Source organism: Marmota marmota, unplaced genomic scaffold (assembly GCF_001458135.2).
Source record: "Marmota marmota marmota unplaced genomic scaffold, marMar, whole genome shotgun sequence".
Classification (NCBI taxonomy): domain Eukaryota; kingdom Metazoa; phylum Chordata; class Mammalia; order Rodentia; family Sciuridae; genus Marmota; species Marmota marmota.
This window is the reverse complement of record NW_025999968.1, coordinates 63474103-63491435: the sequence shown is the minus strand read 5'-3', so window position 1 is coordinate 63491435 and position 17333 is coordinate 63474103. Positions and strand designations below refer to the sequence as shown.

Below are 17333 nucleotides of genomic sequence, written 5' to 3'. Positions count from 1 at the left end.
CTTCAGTGCCACTCCATGCAGATACTGCCTACAGATGTGCCTTGGCCTGGCACACACCTGGACTCCAGATTCCCAGGGCAGGGCCCTGGGCCAGCTGCATGGATTTCCAGTAGGTACTGCATGCGATATGGGCAAGGCACCGAACTGAACCCTTTCCAGGCCATCCACCCACCTGTCTGTCTCCGCACAGCCCCCACCTGCTCAGCCCAACCACCTTCCCCGTTCACCACTCTGCCCTTCATCGACAACTCTCAGGGGCTCTACCAAGCAACACTGACCCCACTGGCTTCCTGTTCTCTCAGAGTCAAGCCGAGTCCATATCTCCCGACTCAACAGCCATAGATTCTGAGGGTAAAGATCTCCATCATCCCTCCACCCTTCTCCCCAGAGACCTCCATCATGGGGCCTCTGCCTCTGCCGCCCCCTTACCTTAGAAGCTGGAAGCCCATCTTTCCACAGCTCAGTCCTGAGACCCTCATCTCTCACGGCCCAGGAACTGCCCTGTCAGTGCACACAACAGTCCTGAAGTGCCACACTGGTTGGAGACAGCCACTAACAAGGAGAGCGGTGATGGCAAGCACAATGACAGTGCCACCAAGAAATGCAAAGGCCGAAGGGAAGAAAGGAGACCATATATTTAAGAAGACGAGAAAACCCCAAACAAAATAAACCAAAGAAATCCACACAAATATACATCATGGTTAAATGTCTAAAAAATCAAAGACAAGACAGAGTGGCAGCAGCAAGTGGGGACAACAGGGGTCAAAGGCCCCTTTCCAGTAGCTGCAGGGGCACAGAGACCCCACAGAGAGCTCTCAGGGGCTGCCCCTCACATCCAGGAGCTCGGCTGGCAGAGGGAGGTGCAATGTAGAGAGGGAAGAAGGAACACAGTAGGCAAAAACAGGAAATGCAAAAGGCCTCTGCTTTCCTGCTGAGTCTTCAAAACGACCTTTTGAAACTACTTTCCTGTCTGATATGAACAGTATGGTTAGGAAATACCTGAAATAATTATAAACAGTAGGACGAATAATTTTAGAGTGGGGTTTGGTTTCTATTCTTCCCACAAACTAGTAAGATCGTAAGATAGTAGCAGTCTAACTGATAAGTCCTATAGATAGAAGGATATAGATACAGACACAGAGATACTGCAGCAATGATTAAAAACACACAAACGCAAGCACAAACCCAAAAGACTACTGGAGCACACCTAAAAATACTATCAAAACGTATCAAAAAGACAGTAAGCCACAGGAAGCCTGGCGAACAAAACCTAAAAACAAGAGGAGCCAAAAAAAAAAAAAGAGAAAACAAAACAAAACAAAAAAATGAAACAGCAGACTTAAGTCTTAACATCTCAGTAGCTACTCCCAATATAAATGGTCTCATTAAAAACAAAGTGGACTAAAAACATGGCCCTGTCCCATGCTGTCTATGAGAAACTCATTGTGCCACCAAGAACATGCCACGGGCCAGCACCATCCCTTCAGCAAGGCGGCTGGGAAACTGTCCACCCAAATGCAGGAAAAGAAAACTGGAGGTTTATCTTATACCATATATATATATATTATATATATATAAATTTAAAAAATCAAAATGGGATTAGACTTAAATCTAAGACCTGAAACTATAAAAATATTAGAAGAGAATACAGGGAAAAAAGCTTTATGACTTTGAGCTGAGCAATGACTGCTTTAGATATGACCCCAAAAGCCCAGCAACACAAGTGAAAATAGAAGTGATTAGATCAAAATAAAATCTGCACAGCAAAGGAAATATTCAGGAGAATGGGGAGATAATCTGCAGAGTGGGAGAAAAGACCTGCAAACCAAATCTCTGATAAAGGTCTAATACCCCAAATAGGTAAAGAACATGAACAACTCAATAGCAAGAAAATGAATGATTTTTTGGAATAAATTGGAATAAAAATGGAATAAAATTGAATAAATTGGAATAAAAATGTGCAAAGAATTTGAGGAGATATTTCATAATGGAAGACATACAAATTCCCAACAGGGGGGTGTAGGAAAAAAACATCACTAATCATCTGGGAGGGGCAAATTTAAACCACAATGAGATGTCGAGTCACACCTGTTAAAACAGCTATTATCTAAAAGATAATAAGTGTGGCAGGGGCGAGGATAAAACGGGACTCTTGTTCACTTTTGGTATGAAAGTAAATTAGTACAGGCATCATAAAACAGGATGAAGTTTCCTCACAAAATATCACCCAACAACTCACTTCTGGGTGTGCATCCAAGGGAATTGGAGGCCATTAGCTGCAGAGACATCTGCTCTCCTATGTCTACTTCAGTGCTGTTCCCAGCAGACATTAAGTCAACATAACTGTCTTTCAGTGATTCATGGACCAAGCAAGTGCGGTGGATATACAAATAAATGCTAGTCAGCCTTAGATAGGAGAGCCGGCCCTATGGAAAACAGGATGCTCCTGGGGCACGGTATTTAGTGAGATAGCCTGACATAGAAAGATGCACACAGCGCAACCTCACTTACATGTAGGATCTGAAAAAGCTGAACCCATAGGAACAGAGAAGAGGGTGGTTGTGAGATGAGGGGTGGGGCGTGGAGAACTTAGAGAAGTTAGTCAAGGGTACAAGGTCTCAGATGGACAAAAGGAGTAAGTGCTGAAGGTTCATGGTACGGCACAGTCTGACAGTGAGTAAAAGTGTATCACATTGCTGAAAATTGCTAAGAGTGGATATTAAATGTTTTCACCACCCAAAAAATGGGAGGTGTGTGAGGTGACAGATACTCTAGTCAGTGCTATTCCATCACCTCATACACACACACCAACATTAAGACGTGGAGTTTAGTGACCTGAGAGAATGATGCACGAGGGCCATTCTCACACGGCAGCGCTGGTGCACGTCTTAAAAGTGAATCAGTGCAAATTAGCACATCAGCGCAGGCAGGAAAGCAGCACATCCAGCACCCACTCATGATGAAGAAAAGCAGAAACATCGTTTTTGCAGAAAAGATGCTTGCTCTGGAACATGCGGCAGAGGTGTGTGCTGCCTGACATCCCATGCACTCACAGCACCTGAAGTCACACCATGCCACCTCCTCGCCGGAGCCCTGGGGTACCCTTCCACTGCAGTGCAACTCAATCCAGGGCAAAGTCCCTGTCCCCAAGGCCTCATCTGCCACTCTCTCCTGGTGTCTGTCCTTCCCACCCTCTCTCCCCTCACTCAGATCCTTTCTAGAAACAGGCTGAGTTCTTCTGCCCATGTCTCAGGAACTTCTGTAGGAGGCCACTCCCTGTGCCCCATCTCATCTGGCCTGTCCCTTCCACAGCCCTGGTCCTATTGAGGTTAACTTGTGTGCCCTGACACTGTGCTGCAAAGGCCATGGTGGTCTCCATTCTCTGTGTTCGTTGCTATAACAAAATACCTGAGCTGACACTTTATAAAGAGGGTTATCTGGATCATGATTCTGTGGCTAGAGGTTCCAAAGAGTCCCCCCTGGCTGTGTGCAGAAGGAGCCAAGAGCATGGGTGGTGTCACTTTAAAACCTGCTGTTGCAAGAACTCTTAAAATAACTACAACAATCCCTTCCAGGAGTGGAGCCCTGTGACCTAATTGCCTTGCCCCAGGCCCCACCTGTAAGGAGCCCCCTTCAGTACCACCCACTGCAGATAGGCTTCCAGCACACAGACCTCTGGAAGACACACTCACACCACCTCTGAACCACAGCACTCACTACTGAACCCCAGTTCCCAGCACCACTCCTGGTCCATATTGAAGGATTAGAAAAACTTATACCAGGAGTACTGAGGCCAACTCAATTTCCATGGCCTCACAAACATTCCAAAATCAGAAGGGAGTGATCTCTATGCTCAATACTTGTGCATCCTCAGATTCAGTCAACTGCAGACTGAAAATATCCCCCCAAATTTCAGAAGTTCTCAAAAGCAATACCTGAATTTGCCACATGCTGAGCACCAGCATGCCCTGCTGGGCCCACCACCTTGCCAATCTGGTCTCTCTAGCGCATATCTGAGCGTTATTTCCTTTACTTGCCCTTCATGAGCTGTGTGGCTGGGCCTGCAACGGTTGCATCAGTTCTGATCACATGCACACTCTTTCCTCGACATTCTCTAACCAACAGCTTAACAATTGTTCAGTTAGCATTAACATTACATTAGGGACTGTCAGTAATCCAGAGATTACTAACGTATAGAGATACATGTAAGTTACGTGCAAATACATCAGGACACAGCACTGAGGATTCTGGTACCCATGAGGGTCCTGAACCAACCCCTATAGACCGTATTTCCACTTCCCTCAGTCCATCTGTTTATACCTTCACTTAGGCTCTGAGGGTCACAAAGGAGGAGGCACAGACATGCAGCATGGAGGCTCCCTAGGCTTGGTTCTGTGTCTGATCCCACTTGTTTCTGGTCCTCTTCTATCATTTCTTCCCTTCTGCCTGATTTTCCTTCAGGTGGAAGGGGTTGTGACCTTTCCTCTTAGCTAATGTAACATTTAATGCTAAAGCCCTGATTTACTCGTATCCTATAAATTTTGATATTTTTTTCATTGTTCTAATTTCTTTCGATATCTCTTTGACCAGAGCATTCAAAGGGGTGTATTTTGATGTTTAAGTATTTGGAAAATTTCCAATTATCTTTGGTTATTGATTTGTAGTTTAATTAAACTACACTTTGTATGATTTCAATTATTTAAATCTGTTTGGCTACTTTTTCTTCTCTGCAGAGTGTGGTCCACCTTGGTGAGTGTCCACATGTGCACAGCAGCCATGCCCGCTGGGGTCAGGCCAGGTCTTTGAGGCCCTGTTGGATTTCCCTGCTTCCTGCATCAGCTTGGGTCATGGAGCCCATCTGCCTCTGCGCCATCTGGCCCGGGACCCCGGTCTGTTACTGAGTTCCCACGACATAGTCTCTATTTTGGCTATTAGATTTTTCAGTTCTAAAAGCTCTGTTTTGTTCTTTTCGCACCTGGTATTTCCTACTGAGACATCCTGTCTTCCATTCATTTCATGCCTTCTGAAACATAGTCACAGAAACTGCTTTCAAGACTCTGGTCACTCCAACACAGAGGGCCACGGTGGGCTAAAGTCCATTGGTCATCTTTCCTTTCACAAGGTTGAAACTCTTGGTCCTTCATGTCACGTATGGACATTAGGCTGTCCCCTGGACACTGAACATTGTCATAAGACTCTAGCCATTACTTAAATTTTATGCAGGAAGATATTTTTATTTTGCCCAGCACTGGTACCAGTTAGTCAGTCCCACAGCCTCCTGGGGGCTGTGGTTCCAGTTTCTGGCTCTGAGAGCTTTAGCAGTGATCCTCAACTCTGTCCATGTGTGTTGCCAGTGTTCACTGGGCTTGGGAGTGAGTCATCATCCCCTGGCCCTCATGACAGTGGCCTTGCTGTACTCTCTATGGTCAGATCCTTGATGCAGAGGTCAAGGCCTGCCTGTGAGTACTCACGATGTTGCGGGGTCCCTCCATCAAGCCCTCCTCTGTAAGGTCCCCCCAGATCTCCCATGGTCTCCTTGGATCTTGTCTTTCTGGCCAAAAGCCAGGACCTCATCTGTCTTGCCATAGCATCTGCATCCAGGGCTAGGCAGTGAGAGGACAGAGACAGAAAGAGGCAATGGGAGCATCCTTCTTCCCTGGAAGAGCACCCCTCTATTACAGAGGAAGGCCCCCCTCCCTCTGCTTTTACATCTGCTGGTGGCCACTGCCCTCAGTGTCCCAGAAGGGTCTCCAGGCTGGATCCTAGGAAGCAGGGATGGAAAAACTTAACTAAAGCAAACTATTCCCCATTCAATCTCCAGAGGCTCCCTTTCCAGCTCCTGGGACAGAAATGCAGCACTGCCCAGAGGCTCCTGGTTCAGACCCAAAGGGCACTTCTGTGCTGTCTCAGTCCAGGCTCTGACTTGCAGCCCAGCTCCAGATGGGCTGATGCCATCTGACTTGAGTCCTCCAGCAGCTCCTCTGCACATTCTGTCCTAAAGGCCCAGTAGCACTCAGCAGGAGTGGCAAGGTGGTGTGTCCGCCATTTTGACCCAAACCAAACACTTGTTAATTTTAATTTGGGTTAAATTGTAACAGCTGCCCATAACCTGCACCATTGTGGTGAAATTTCAAAAAAAAAAAATTTTTTTTGTGCCAATTATGTTTTTTAATATTTATTTTTTAGTTACAGGTGGACACAATGTCTTTATTTTTACTTTATGTGGTGCTGAGGATCGAACCCAGTGCCTCACATGTGCTAGGCAAGTGCTCTACATCTGAGCCAAAGCCACAGCCCTGACAATGATTTTTTAAAAGATCATTCCAACCAACAGACACCAGCAAGCACACTCTGCCATAACCAGAACAGCTGCCGCCACACACCACACACGTGCTGTCCCAATCCAGTAGGGCTCTTCTGTCCCTGTTCACTTGTGAGCAGTGAGGTGCTACGGCCTGAACCTGGCTGATGACAGGCCTAGGCTTCTGACCACCAGACAGACAAGCTCTGCATTCCATCCTGGTCAAAAGTGACAGCCAGACACATGGCTCCATCCAAAGAAACATGCTGCGCTGGGCATGCCCAGAGTGTGATAGCACAGAAGGCTCTCTTCTGGGGGAGATAAGCTGATGGGTGCTAAAGTAGAAATGGCTCACAGGGGTCTATATTTTATAGCAGCAAGCACTCTTGCTGTATGTGCAGTGGCAGCAACTTCTTTGAGTCCCTCCAACACAAGATCCTCTCCTGAGGGGGGCTGAGTGCCTCTAGCAGCACTGTCGGTGTCCATGTGGCAGCAGTGAGTGCCGGTCAAGGCTGGCGGCTCTGGCCTACCCCCATTAGCTGAGCCATGTCCAGGGCTGCACCACAGGCCTCAGCTGTCTAGAAGGGGCACTGGGGCAGGGAGAGGGTGAGCACTGACTTGATTTATCATGTTTAACAGCTCAGTGCCCGCATCAGGCTGCATGAGGCCACGGCAGCAGAAACCGACAGAGCTGATTAGCGGTTGCATTCTCCTTGAGAGACTCACAGTGCACACTGTGTCCTTGAGGCCATCCAGGGGAGGGGAGATTTCTGCAGTTTAGTGCTCTTGCCAGTAACAGTTAGCATTAGAAAGATGTTCAGGGCTTACACAACCCTGACTTTAGAGAGCGTTTGAAACAGCCTGCTCCTTTGTCACTCAAGTGTCAAGACAGAGAAAAGGTGACAGGAGCAGGGACCAGCAAACTGACCCCTTTCCTCCTGCTCCTGAGACCATGCATAGGGCTTAGTCTGCAACCTGCAGAGTTGTTCTTGTTATGGCAACATACCAGGCTTCCCCCTACTGGTGCTGATATTTCTGTGCCCTGCCTTTGGGGAAAAGTGCTAAGGGGTCCAGCATATCCCATGTCAGTGTGTGCCTCATACAAACGCTCTCATTTTCAAAGCAGCCATTTCAAGATTCATAAGATCTTCCATGTGGAGACAGAGCATCTCTCTAAGGGCTGAACTGAGACCTGGCTCTGACACCAGCTTGACTCAGAGCTATCTGTGTCTCCACCAGGTTGTGGCAATGGGAGCTATGCCTGCTGTCTGTGGCCTGTGCCCACACGCAGCACTTTCTCTGAATGTGGTTCATCTCACAGGAACCTCTGGATGCCATGGGAGGTTATCAAGCAGGGCCTTCCACTGGCCCATTACAAAGGGTTCATGGGAACATTCTGGCTCACTCATCTTTTCACAGTTCCTACCAGGCACTGTGCATGTAGCATGGATGGGCACGGCAATCCTCTGAAGTGGCTCGCAGTTTGGTGAGGAAATCAGACTACAGAAGAGCTGACAATGCACACAACTGAAGATCAGCCATGCTCCCTACCTGCTCAAACACATGGACCATGGAGGCCAAAGGTCCAGAAGTGACACATCAGAGCCTCACGCCCAAGGAATCAAACAACAATTTCCCCAAGCCTCAGGGTCCCTGAGAGTAAAGGAGAGGCTGGGATGAGCCTGCTCTTCCTACATCCTGGCATAGCTTCCCGCTTTGACCTGGGCTGTGCTGAGTGCTCCCCAAGTGCACCTGCAGGTTTCCCATAACCTCTCATTTGGGGACCCAAACATGCCAATGGGAGTCTGCACTCCCTAAATTTCTGTGCCCCACAGGGCCTCACTAGAGAGTGCAGTGGACACTCCTCCTACTTTGGATACAGTGAGAAACCAGCAAGGAAAATCGACAATGCAGAGGACCTGGTAGCCTTATGAATCCAAAATGATCCTCAGACAACAGTCAAAAGGGAAGATTTCAACAGGGTGATCATCTTACACATTTGCATAAAAGTAAGGTTTAGAAAATAAAATTTAAAACAGATACCATTTACAAGAACATAAAAGATTCAGAATTGGGATAAATGTAACAAAAGATGTGTAAAACCTCTCAGTAGGAAACTGAAAACTTGGAGCCAGGCATGGAGGTGCATGGCTATAATTCTAGTAACTTGGGAGGCCGAGGTAGGAGGATTACAAGTTCAAAGCCAGTCTCAGCAACTTAATGAGGCACTTGAAACCCAGTGAGACCCTGTCTCTAAATAAATTATAAAAAAGGGATGGAGATGTTGCTCAGTGGTCAAGCACCCCTGAGTTCAATTCCCAGTACCAAAACAAGAAAACTGAAAACATGAGAGCAATTAAAGAGAACCTGAGAATCAGAAGACAAATATCGTTCCTAGACTCCTGCTCGGAAACTTGGGATGCACTGCTTGCAAACTTATCTACAGACCCGATTCCACAGATGAGCTTATTTTACAATGTACGTGAAAAAGTCATCATGCTGCGAATAGCCTGAGGAAAAGAACAAGGTGGGATGACAGAGTCTTGCCACTGATCCGCACAGAAAGCTCCAGTAACCAGCCAGGGGGGAGTGGGCGGGACCAGTCAATTCCCCCAGCAGTTCCACTGGGCAGAAGGCAGCACTCAACTAACCAGAAGGGCAAGTGGACAACAGAGCCCGAATGCTTCCTCCCCAATTTCCCCCTCAGATTCATTCCAGGTGGCCTGTATCCAAACGGGGTCACAGACAGAGCGCAGCCTTTGGAAGCAGCATAGATGTAATAAATACAGCTGGGAAAAGGGTAGATTTCCTTAGACACAAGAAAGCACTAATTGTTAAGGAGAAGACAGAAATGACGAACCAATTAGAGCTACAACTTTCTGTGTGCCCCACAGACCCTGTCAGGAGAGAAAAGCAGCCCACAGAGTGGGAGACTCCTGCAGCTCATCGGACTGCTGAAGGCTTCTGTCCAGGGAGCATTCCCATGCTGCTCAGGAAGAAGAGGCATGAGCCTTGAACAGGCATGGTCCAGAAGAGGCCATCCATATGACCAAAAGAACCTGTGGGTTTTGGATTCAACCAACCATGGATTGAAATAATTTGTAAAAAAAAAAAAAAAAAAAAAAAATTGCATTGTACTGAACATGCACAAGCTCTTTCCCCTCTCATTCTCCCCTAGACAATCAGAATCAACTACTTACGTAGCACATATATTATATTAGGATTTATAAGTCATCTGGAGATGATTTACAGGAAGTGCACAGGTAATGTGCAAATACTACGCCATTTTATATAAAGGACTTGAGCATCCATGCACTGTGGTTTCCATAGAGGGGTCCGGAACCCATCCTCTGGCAGATGGGCATCAAAAGTCAAGAGGAAGAAGCAGAGTAAGGTCACGGTGGTGCCACCATATTCCTACCAGAAAGGCTGGAATACAATATAACACAACAAAAAACTTGGCAGCAAGCGCTGGAGAACAGCAGAGCAAACTGATTAACTTGGGAAAGACATTTGGTATGATGAAGGGGACCGCTGACATCACCTAGACCCAGCATTCCAGCTTCTAATTAGAAATTCTACTAATAAACTCAGTCAAATGTGAACACGTAGAACCAGCAACATACATGAAGACCAACAGTACACAGGACCTGTGGAGTCTGTACTTGGGGTGGATGGGTAATGTAGGGTCAGGAATTCTGCTCACACATCTATAAAGTGAAGAAGAGCAGGAGCCAAGCACACAAGCCTGAGGGACAGCCAGTTCCAACGCACTGTCGCTGTGTGCTGGGCACAGGTCTCACCACAGTCATGGGAGCAGGGCAACTGCAGAGCACTCAGGGAACTACCACAGCCTCCCACAGGGAAGAGGGCACCAGCACTGGCTGCCCACTCTGCAAATGCAGTTCCCTCATGGAAGTCAGAAAGGTACTTGATACAGTTCAGAGCATCATGATGGACAAGCCCAATCAGAGCAGAAGGCAGCACTGGAGTCGGGTACAGATAATTCACCCAAACACAAACGCCAAGTACCATGTGCTTCTTTCCAAGCCTGTGACTCTGGTACCACTTTTTCTGGGCTGGGGGCGGGGGGGGGGGTAGGCACAGAGTTTCAAATTATTGCTCTTGTCAAAACAAAGTGATAGACATGAGAATTGGGGAATTATAGATACACACACAAAGGAGAGGGTACTGTCCTATTAACATGAAAAGAAGGCCAAGGTTAGTCAGTAGGGCAGGAGATTTTGAAGGAAACAAAATCCGCCCAGTGATGAAGTAGAGGGCTGTACACAGGTCCACACTGGCCTGCATGGACACCGCACTGGGCCAGAGAACCTGCACCCTGAGGAGCGGCCTCGCCATCATCCATGAACAGGTCAGAAGCAACCTGGTGAGCAAGGACAAGAAGGAATGCTCTCATAACCCTGTGGCCTGTGTTTGTTCACTTAACAGCGTGGTGTCCCAGGGTGTGGGGGCTCGGCTAGCAGCCCCTCCCATCTCATCAGGAAATGCCCCTTTGGCAGGAGGTGCCGCTGTCCTTCCTGGAGTGAGGAAGAGTTTAAATAGCAGCCTCTGGAAGAGCACAGGGCAGGAGAATCATCTCCTCTGCTAAATCCAGGGATGAAGAGGAAGCCTGACCTGGGACGTGCCACCCCCAAGACCTGGAAACTGTCCTGGGAAGGATCCAGTCCATGGCAGGAGACCCTGGCTCCTTCAGTGGCTGGAGTCCCTGTGCCTGCCTGTGCCCCATCAGGGCCAGAAAGAACTGAGGAGGAGCAGTCCTGCTTAGCGGCCAACTGTCGGGGTCCCTGCCCTCAGGAACACTGAGAAGAGGATCTTCTCAGGGGCGGGCTCTCTGTGTAGGAGGCACAAGGACTAGGGTGAGCCTTGCAGGCCTCCCCAGCCTGATCATTTACAGGGTCGCTCCCCTGGGAGCTGATGCTCCCCTTTCTTGGTGAGAAGTGCCTCAGGTGCCAGTGATGCTTGTCAAGAGGGCCGACTTCTCTGTCCTAGAGAGGCTCCTGGTCAGCTTGGCCTTCAGAACAGGATGGAGACCTAAGGACACTGCCAACAGACTGCTGACTGCATGGCAGATGGGGAGGGAGGGCACAGGCAGCAAGTGAGTGACTTGCCCACAGTCACATGACGGCTATAGGCAGAGGGCAGCAGGATGTAGACATGTTGGCAGCAGGGCAGGCTGGCTAAGGCTAGGTTAGCCCTGCTGTGTTTGTGCCTCCCAAGGCTGCAGGTGACGTGGACAGCAGGTATTGAGGGTACGTGGGTCTCCTTGAGGGTCATAGTAAGATGGGAGAGGAACACAGCTTCTCTGGGAGGGTGTGCGTGGGGCTGGAAGACCCACAGATTAACGACTATACAAGATTCATTTGTCAACACAGGCAGAATCATAGCTCATGCTCAAATTCAATAGAAAAATAAGCTGAAATTAGATTGAGAGGTCATTTCTTTTTTGGGGGTGGGTACTAGGGATTGAACTCAGGGGCACTCAACCACTGAGCCACATCCCCAGTCCTATTTTGTATTTTATTTAGAGACAGGGTCTCACTGAGTTGCTTAACACCTTGCTTTTGCTGAGGCTGGCTTTGAACTTGCAATCCTCCTACTTCAGCCTCCTAAGCTGCTGGGATTTACAGGCGTGTGCCACCACACCTGGTGATTTCTTTTAGTGTCTTAATATCTTAATACTAGTAATACTTCATTACAACACTACAAATGGCAATGTACGAAAATACAATACAATTTTTTAAAAAGATAAAAGCTGAAGCAATAAAACATTAAAAATCTTACCAAATGAAAGAAAGAATTAAGAAAAAAGATAAAAAGAGAAATAAAATAATAAATGATAATAATATTTTATTTATTTATTTATTTAAGAGAAAGTGAGAGAGAATTTTTTTTTAACTTTTTTTTTTTTTTTTTTTTTTTTAAGTTTTTGGCGGACACAACATCTTTGTATGTGGTGCTGAGGATCGAACCCGGGCCGCGCGCATACCAGGCGAGCACGCTACCGCTTGAGCCACATCCCCAGCCCGATAATAATATTTTAAAGAAAACAAAATGAGAGTCATCCAAGGAAAAAAAGTGATTTTAAGTAGTTAAAAATTAAACAAAATTTAAAAGAGCCAAAAATAAATCAAGACAAAAATGAATCAAGAAAACTTACATGAGAAACTTTCAAAAAAGAAAAACATGAACATTTGGGTGGACTAAAGCTACAGAGAGACTGGCTTGCAAAGCTGAGACTGGCTGCAGGCAGCTGACACTGGACTGCTGCTCTGGAAGTGTTTCTGCAGAATCTGGAGTGGGGGATGGCGGGCAGCACTGAAGAGCCTGCTGAGGGTGCCAGAGATTCGGGAAGACCTGGGTCACAATAACACAAACAGGAGGCCGCCTGGGGGCAGGTGTAGAGGGCGCCCAGGGGTCTCCCTGGGCCTCCTGCCACTGAGGACCTTCACACACACAGAGTATCCTTGGAGGCCTGGCCCATAGGTGTTGACACTGCAACTGAAGAGGGCAGGGGCAGGCGGGATGGTGTGGGGAGCAGGGATGATGGCATCCCCTTGCACTGTGCTGGACTGAGGGCTTCACCTGCTCCCAAGGGGCCTGGTGGTGTATGTCCAGGTGGGCAGCCTCAGCAGGGAAGACTGGAGGGTGGCAGAAGCCAGGCCCCCACACTGCAGCTACTGAATCTGTGCTATCCTGCTCCCAGCTGACTCTAGGATTAGCTTAATCCCCAAGGCAACAGCATCACAGTGAGGCGCTGGGAGTTCAGCTGCTGATGGCCTGTTAATCCTGTAAACCTCGCAGCTGCCTGCCTCATTTAATTTATTTTAATGGATTTGGTTTTTTATTTCAATGTATGTATTTGAGAAAGCCACAGACATGTATGTGAGAGACAAGCCCTGTATTCCTTGCCAAAATGCAAACACATATTTAGGAGCGCCTTCATAAATACCGCATGGGTAAAAATCAATTAAAAGGCCCTCTGGTTGGGAGTGTTGATTCTTGAGGCTGGCCCCCTGCATTCTGCTGGAAAGAAGTGGGGTGCATGAGGTTTGTCAACAAGGATGTCACTGGGCAGACCTGAAGGAGGTCCTGCAGGCTTCTTTGTTGTGCAGCCGAGGCAGAAGTCCTGGCCTTTCCTCTGGCTCACCCCTGCTGCCTCCTGTTTCTGGCCAAGGTCTCTGGTACTGAGGGCTGCACACTGGGAATGAGAACAATTGTTCTGTAAGCCCAGTCCTGAGGCCCCTGGGGGGCCACCGGGGACCACGGCTGAATCTGGGTGTGGACTCCTTGTCATGGCCCCTAGGCAACTGCTCCTGGCTCCGGTCCACATCAATCACAATCAGCTCACTTTCTTAGGTCACCCAGACAGTGTGACTGTCACAGCAGCAGCATCCTCTCTGAGACCAATAAAAAGAACAAAACGAAAGGCGATATGAATGCCAACCGAGCTGTCCTGACTGGGACTTGAGCGTGGCGGAGCCTGGCCAGGGCAGGCAGGGCCCAAGTGCTCTGGGAACACACAGGCTGCGGAGGGGACAAAGCTCCCTGGAGCCACACGCTTGCATGCTGCAGCGGGTGCTGGGCCTCTTCCTAGCCCTACTTTGCATAAGTGCCACATCATGTGTGCTCTGTAACTTGGCTTTGAAGGGCAGCATCGCCTGGAGGCTGTGAGGAGTATAATTTGAAGGGTGCAGCCCGAGTGTCTTGCGGCCCTGAGCATGTGACTTACTCATTCATGACCTGGAACCTTCCACACCCAGAGTGAGGCAGCCCTGGCCAACTCCAGGCAGTTGCTGCAGCTCGGCAGCGTCCTCCTGTCCCCTTGTGGGCTTGCACTCTGAGCCCACTCTTTGACTAAAAGCATGTCTGAGACCCACCTGCTGCTGCTAGGGCTGGGCCCATCATCACCACACATCCTCTTTATTACTGCCCAGTGACATTCTGTGGCTTAAACACGGCACACCTCCTGTTCCCGTCGATGCCCCCATCATGATTTCCTCCAGGGAGGCCGGAGTGCAGACCTGACAGCCTCAGGCACCCTGACTGAAGGCAGGGCTCCACTCCTCTCACAACCCTACATGCAGCTCTCTGCACACATGAAAGTTTGCTAAGATCTGCAGTGAGAACTGCAGGTCAGGTATACGCAGACCTGGCCAAAAGTCTTCCATGCAGAGCTGCATGGTCCTTGCCCTCCAGGTCAGCAGGGCACACAGGCAGCCCGTGTGCTCCCAACCTCTACTCCTCACAGCCATGCACACTTCTCCTAGTTGCCATTCCCTGGCCACTGGCCCCTTGGACATCTGTCAGCCGCTCAGAGTCTCTGTTTCTTAACAGCTGCCTTTTTATTTGTGTTTGGTTGCTATTTCTGCACTAATGGACCTGGCACTCTTGTGCCTTTTTGTGTGGCATGGCCTAGGATGCCCTGTAAGAAAAAGATCATTTTTCAAAATCAATGTGGATTTCTGTGCCTTTTAGCTCATTACCCCATCTCAAATACATCTGTATTTGGTGTGAGATCAAATTCTAAATTTAGTGTTTTTTTAAATTGACTCAACATCACTTATTGAATAGTTTATCCATTTCTAGTGATTTAAATGCTGGTTTGATTAAAGCAAAGCAAGGACTGGGGATGTAGCTCAGTGGTAGAGTACTTGTCTAGCACACAGGGGCCCTGGGTTCAATCTCTGATTCAGTGAAAAAACAAAAACAAACACAAAAACAAATCTCTCTCTCTCTCACACACACACACACACACACACACACAAAGATTAAAGCAAAGCAAACCCAGTTCCGCCCCTGCTGCCATCTGCCCTCCACCCCGCGCCTACCAGGTTAACCATTCTTCCTGATAGTTCAGGGTGCATGGCTCCCCCCACATCCCTGCACTCTTCTGATGGTTTTTAATGCCCGTATTCCCCACATGTACCTCAGTGTGGGGACGCATACATAGGGTCTGATCAGGGCAGAGACGAGGGGAAGGAAGGGCTGCTGAGCCGGGGGGAGAGGGTGCTGGCAGGGAAGAGGGTGCGTACAGGCAGGTGATGTTGAATGTATTCAGAGAGCTCATGGGTCTGTGTATCTGTGTGACAGGCAGGAAGGCTGCGTCAGGGCTGGCCCCCACACTCCCAGGCTCTCCAGGACTCACCTCTGCCCCTGTCGGGCTACCACCCCAGTCAGGTCCTCTCCTCCCCTGAGACCCTCTGGCCCTGGTTCCTGTCTGGGGCTGTGACAGTGGCCATTGTAGCCCTTTCACCTCTCCTGGCCATACCTGCCCACCCCCGGACACTTCCCAGTGGATGTCCTAGTCCTAGGACTAGAGGTTGTGGACCAGTGCATCTTCTCTCCCCTGGCACTTGCCTTGGGGTCCTGCTCACCTTGAACTCTAGCAAGAGAGGTCACTCTCCTCTAGGTTCCTCATTCCTGGTCTCCCACAGGGCTCACAGTGGACGTGTGTGGGGAGCAGCCTGTCTCCTTTCTTACAGGAAGGCCCGCCACAGGTAATGAACCACATGATTCAGCCAGGAGTCCCCACAGGGGATTGCTCACCTTGGACATGTGGTCACTGGACACCACAGGCTGTTCTCCTGACCCAGGACTGCCCCTTTCGGCCACCACTCCAGTTGTACCAGGAGCCCCACGTGACCTGTACTTAAACTTTCACTCCTGCATGGTTGTACAGTGGTTCTCAAACTCACAGAGGACCTCCTGGAAGGCTGTTCAGCTCCAGAGTGCGGGCCAGCCCAGAGCTTCTGAATCACATCACTATGCAGGAGGGAGCTGTGGCTGTACCTCCAGAGTGTCCTTGGGGTGGGGGTGGTTCCTAGCCAGACACGTGTTTTCTTTAAGAGTGTGTAGCTGAGATGTAAAGAATGGGGTCTGATCACTTCCAGCTGGGTTGGAGCCCCAGAGGGTCCTGCCAAGCCCACTAGTTTTGCCATGGATGGCCTTGCTGGCCCCAAGTCACAGCATCCAGGCCTGTTGGTTCTCTGAGTGTCCCTGGCTAGAAGGCTCCAGTTGTAGGGGTGTTCCTGACCCCAGGTCTTTCTCAGGCTCCTTGGTTGGTGGCAGAATGCTTTATCCAGGCTCCTGGCCCCACCCAGCAGGGCCCAGATAGTGCACACCTCCCACACATGGAATGTGGGGTGCAGGGTCAGACAGAGGGAACCTGCCCAAGACTTGGTCAGGCCAACTCCACCTGTGACCCTTCAGCTCCCAAATGAATCAAAGCCAGCACAATGAGCGCGATGTGAACAGGCAGTCAGTCCACAGTGCCTAAGGACACATTGCCCACGGGTGAGAAGCCTGGGGATGGGCAGGCAGGGGCACAGAGACAGGCTCTAGGGGCGTCCTTTGGTCTGGGTAGCATAATCTAATCTGCAAGGTGCCCCAGTGCCTCTGCATGGTTGTATTTGTCATCCTTTCACTGGAGGCTGAGGGGCAGTAAGTAAGGACGGTCAGGCCTGCCCTTGAGGCAGCAGCACTTGTGTTTCCCCTGAAGGCAAATGGGACAGGTGGGTAATAACTTTATAATTTGATGTGAACCCTCATGATCATCACAAGAGTACACCTCTGTCCTGCTACAGCACGCCATGACTAAGAGCCACAGGAAGACTAGCTTCTGGGACACAGAGAGTAGCAGAGAGAGGGAGACAATGCTAAAAGCTGCACAAAGTTGGTTCGGCTTTCCCCAGGCACAAAAGGAAGATTTAAAAACCATCAACAGGAAAATCATTGAATTCTTCTATCCTGCTTTAGTGAAACAGAACATTTTCCATGAGCTGGAACCTGGCCGGGTGCCGTGGCGCACACCTGTAATCCCAGCGGCTAGGGAGGCTGAGACAGGAGGATTGCGAGTTCAAACCCAGCCTCAGCAACTTAAGCAAGGTCCAAAGCAACTCAGAAAGACCCTGTCTCTAATAAAATACAAAAATGGGGATGTGGCTCAGTGGTTAAGTGCCCCTGGGTTAAATTCCTAGTACCAAAAAAAAAAAAAAAAAAAAAAAAAAAA

General features: G+C 49.0%; 1 protein-coding gene across 17 annotated transcripts in view; it reads right to left on the bottom strand.

Annotated features, from left to right (window-relative positions):
* The window catches only part of Pcbp3 (poly(rC) binding protein 3), a 166863-nt gene that overhangs the window by 42824 nt on the left and 106706 nt on the right, over positions 1-17333 (bottom strand). Inside the window, exon 1 of one of the 17 annotated variants that reach the window (XM_048803802.1) lies at positions 430-1490. The exons of the other annotated variants lie outside the window; for them this stretch is intronic. The gene's annotated coding sequence lies outside the window, so the exon portion shown is untranslated. Of the gene's footprint in view, positions 1-429; positions 1491-17333 lie in introns of those variants that run through there. 17 annotated transcript variants of the gene reach the window in all.